Below are 5,118 nucleotides of genomic sequence, written 5' to 3'. Positions count from 1 at the left end.
TGAGCGAGGTACACAGAGTGGCAGTAAACACAATGCTATATAGTGTGGCTGAGCGAGCGGTGTACTACTATTCCCAGCAGACACAGAGTGGCAGTAAACACAATGCTATATATGGTGGCTGAGCGAGGGACACAGAGTGGCAGTAAACACAATGCTATATAGTGTGGCTGAGCGAGCGGTGTACTACTATTCCCAGCAGACACAGAGTGGCAGTAAACAGAATGCTATATAGTGTGGCTGAGCGAGGTACACAGAGTGGCAGTAAACAGAATGCTATATAGTGTGGCTGAGCGAGCGGTGTACTACTATTCCCAGCAGCGACACAATGACTGGGGGGACCCTGGCTAGCATGGCTGGAGCGCGAACTACCCTGCCTGCCTACCCAAAGCTAAACCCACAGACAAATGGCGGAGATATGACGTGGTTCGGGTATTTATTTACCCGAACCACGTGACAGTTCGGCCAATCAGAGCACGTTCGGGTCCGAACCACGTGACCCGTTCGGCCAATCACAGCGCTAGCCGAACGTTCGGGGAACGTTCGGCCATGCGCTCTTAGTTCGGCCATGTGGCCGAACGGTTTGGCCGAACACCATCAGGTGTTCGGCCGAACTCGAACATCACCCGAACAGGGTGATGTTCTGCAGAACCCGAACAGTGGCGAACACTGTTCGCCCAACACTACAGTTAACCTGCTGGGTGGGACATTTGTGTCCACCAAATATGACATTTTCCTATTTCAGCTCACGTTTCCAGCACCCATATAACAACCACAGATTCATATTCCTCAGAATATGACAATTCTTATGACTTTAAACTTGATTAGGGTCACATGTCCTGGCACGAAGCAGCAGAATACCTTGGGTTCTGGGAATGTCTGTGCCACCAATTTAATATTAAAATATTCACTAGACCCGGACCAGCAGAAAGATATACTTTTCATACCTCTCATAGCTAAAGCTAAAATCATATACTCCATGTATTCCTAAGGCTGGTTACAGGGCTCCACCGTGTCTACCAGAGACCAAGTTCTCAATAGGCCCCCTGCTGTGAGCTTCCTGCATTCTTAAATAGTTTCGGCCAAATTGTACTGAATCACACTTAACTGAGAGATAAGTTTCTTTGAACCAGGTAATTGAATGCAAACCCTGGATTATCAGAGAGCAAATGTATCTCATGAAAGAAAGCTCTGCCAGCAGTTATGAAAAGGAAGATTCCCAAAGGAAGACCCCCCCCCCCCCCCCCCCCCCCCCAAGGCTGAAGCCTGCTGTACCTAAACATACAATCTGGGTTGTTAACGACAATCGGTGCAGAAAACCGATTGTGATTACGTTTTCTCATGGCTCTTCCATGACAGTGTGTACCAGGCATAACCCAGCAACAACCTCTGTAAGAAAACTTACAGAGAAACACCTTTGCCACTTTTTTCCAGCTCAAGCATAAGAACTAGATGAAATATTAACTAGACTAGATTGAACATATCCAGCTGTTGTTATTACTTTTTCTTTTGAAGGGTTAATTCACTACTGCAGACGAACACTTGTCTCATCAAGAAACTGTTGCTTTACTGCTGGGAAATCGAGCAACATACTATTCTACTAGGGCATAGGGCAGAGTACACATGTGCCGTCATTAATGGTGTTTATTCCCTGTTGTGTTCACTGAGTAGCAGGGCCAAACTTAAGCCAAGGCTGTATAGGCCGTGGCCTAAGGTCCCACAGGATCAAGGGTGGGTGGGCAGCATGCTATACTAGGGCGAAAGGAAGGGTCACTTGGCTACCTATAGTTAGAGGGGAGTCATCAGGCTATCCATACGGAAGGGTCATTTGGCTTCTTATACTGAAGGGAAGGGGTGGTCATCAAGCTGGGCAGCAGTCTATACTAGGAGGAAGGGAAGGGTCACCTGGCCACCTATACTGGAGGTAGGGGGGGGGGGGGGTCATCAGGCTATCTATACGGAAGGGGGGAGGGTCATCTGGCTTCTTTTACTAGAGGGAGGGGGGAAAGTGTCATATGGCTACCTATACTGGAGGGAAGGGTCAATGGGCTACATATACTGGAGGTACTCAGTGGCCTTGGGCAGTATAGAGTACAAATCTGGCCCTACTGAGCAGCTGAAGGCCATCTCCTCCTTATGTTTTTAAGTTCTAAATAAAGCTCAGTACCACTAGAAGATGGATCAAGGGATATCCGGCATTCACGAGGTGCCAAATCATCAAAAGGTAAGTTGCCTGGGAGACAATGGGCATCTGATCGATTGCTCATTCAATGATCCATCATGATGGTTATTCATATTGGTTGTTCGTCATGTGTAGTCAGACGACTTCTAAACATTGTTTAATGAATTTTCGTTAAACAATGTTATGCGATATTGTAACAACGGTCGCACGTCTCAAAAATGTTGTTGCAAAAATTTGCGTTGTGGGTATAGAGCTTTAGTCTAACTCGATCTCTGGGAAGAAACACAAGAAAAACTCCAAGCAGTAAGACGTGGTGGGTTTACAAGATGGGAGGAGATAGGGAATGTCAGAGCTGCCACTCACATGCAAGAAAACTAAAACGTTGTTTAAGAATAGAAGTAGCTGGAATGCAATTGTTTATCGTAAGCAAATTTGATATTTCTTTCCTTCTTATTATTGTTATATTTGTAGAGTGAAAGGATTCATCTGCAGAAGAAGAAATAACAAATATGAATATTACATAAGTACATAAAAGCTAAACAGAGTACCTGTAAGGCGATGCTAGTGATTTTATAAGCCTAGACTATACTGCCACCTGCTGTTTCTGAGAAAAAAAGCTGCCAACAAAGAGTCATAAAAAATATGGTCAAATTTCAGGTATCATGGAATTTCAGCACCAGATTTGTGAAAGCACAAACCTAGGAGTGTCTAGAAAAAAAAAAGCAGATACAGCCCACAAACTTCTTGAAACAAAATCTTACAATTTACATATTGTTTAGACACTTTCTTAGTAGGTAGAAGCCCTAGGTGAGTAAAATATTTTTTTTTTATTTCAGGCTTAAGTGTCTCTTTAACTGTCCCTCAAAGAGGCTCACAATCTAATCCCGCCATAGTCTTATGTCTATGTATGTATCATGTTGTGTAGGTATCGTATCGCGGTCTAGGGCCAATTTAGGGGGAAGCAAATTAACTTATCTGTATGTTTTTGGGATGTGGAAGGAAACTGGAATGCCTGGAGAAAACCCACGCAGACATGGGGAGAACATACAAACTCCTTGCAGATGTTGACCACTATGCCACCGTACTGCCCTTCCTATTTGCCACCTATTCCGTAGGAGACCTTGGGCAAGACTCCCTAACACTGCTATTGCATATACAGTGGTTGTAGCTCTGGAACTTTGAGTCCGCCAGGGTAAAAGCGCGATATAAATGTTATTTGTCTTGTCTTATACTGTAAGTATCTAACAGAAGGTGCATGTGAAAAAAAAATTGCAAATATATAATAACTCACATGTTTTAGCCAGAATGGTCAGGAAACATATTCTCTACTAGAGAAAAGACTCAAAGATAAGAGTTGTTACTCAAAGTAGGGTCCCACAACTTACAAAATGGGGGCCCTTTTGAAGGATGTTTGCTGATTTCAGGTGCCTATACAAAACACACATTCTATTCTAGATGGCTATTATATGATCAAATTCACAACTATTAGTGGAAATGAATGTAAGGGAAGATGGAAACATACTCAGTGCCACGGAATATGTTGGCGCTTCATAAATCAATAATTATAATAATAATATTTCTTGGTCTGTGATTACCTCTAAGCAAATCCTTTTACTGTTGCATTTTTCACACAAACTATAATTTACAATAGATAACTTTGCTCCCTAAATCAGGACTTGAAAGGACCCTCAACTCCTAAAACCTAAAAGAACCAAATTTGAACAGTTATGTTTGGACCTGATGAATTTGCCAGTGAGAATCCTCCTTAGGCCTGGAACCCACTGAAATCAGCAAACGCGAAACGCTACCGCTAGCGTTTTGTCTGAGCGGTTTGCAAGCGGATTAATGCGCGTTTTCGGTCGCGTTTTGCAACATTGTATTTTTTTGCTCAGCGGTTGCGTAGCGTTTTGCGTTTCACGTTTTTATCCTGATTGGTCCTGTGAATTATTTTTCATTTTGTTACAGTGTGCTGAACCACAAAACACTAGCAAAACCGTTCAGTTTAGGTTTTGCTGAGCGTTTCCGCTACCGTTTCAATACTTTACATTGAAGCACTAACGCTCCCAAAATGCTGCAGGTCCTGCATTTGCGTTTCTGGGAAACGCATACGCTCCTGTGGAAGTTGCCCCATCCATTAACATTAGCCCAGCGTTTTGGCAAAGTGCTAGCGTATCGCAGCGCTGCCAAAACGCTGCCAAAAGCGCTCCTGTGGGTTCTAGCCCTTACAGTATGTCTGAGATTGCAGCTCGATTCCAAGTGGGTAGAGTTACCCAAGCACCTGTATGTATGTGTTAAATATCCAAAAAAGTAAATGCTATTGTAATTCAAAACATTCTGAGCAAGAAAACTTCAAACATTCTAGTAACAAATCGTATGAGCTATCCTAGACCAACTGCAGATTGTTAGTACCTGGCTGACGTATGATAAAAGACAATAATTTCCTCCAACCCCCCCAAGTGTTAATGATGTTAATATGTTAAGTGTTAATAAGGCCCCATAATGAAGCCAATATGGGGCCTTACAAAAAATAAAAACGCTATAAGAACATTCAGGGCCGGGCCGAGGCACAGGCTGGAGAGGCTCCAGCCTCAGGGCACAGTGTAAGAGGGGGTGCATAATTCATTCAGCTGTCATTCCCAATTGTGTTTGAAGCAGAAAGAAATAAGAAAAGGGGATACATGGCAGTAACTGCAAGCCAGATAACTAGAGATTAAGGTGTTGGGGGCCCTGGGGTGCCTCTTAGTCTAATAGCAATCAGTGTGTGACTGCTGGGGTGGGAGGGATGGAGGGGCGCACTTTGCTGTCTCAGCCTTGGGTGCTGGAGGACCTTGTCCCAGCTCTGAGAACATTTCTTAATTTGTAACTTCAGGTTTTATGTCCTCGGGCTTAATATAGGTCCAATTTACAAGAGCTGGCATACTTGGGGATTTACAGCAGAC

Source organism: Hyperolius riggenbachi, chromosome 8 (genome assembly GCF_040937935.1).
Source record: "Hyperolius riggenbachi isolate aHypRig1 chromosome 8, aHypRig1.pri, whole genome shotgun sequence".
NCBI lineage: Eukaryota > Metazoa > Chordata > Amphibia > Anura > Hyperoliidae > Hyperolius > Hyperolius riggenbachi.
The sequence above is the reverse complement of the archived record's forward strand: the minus strand, read 5'-3'. Positions refer to the sequence as shown.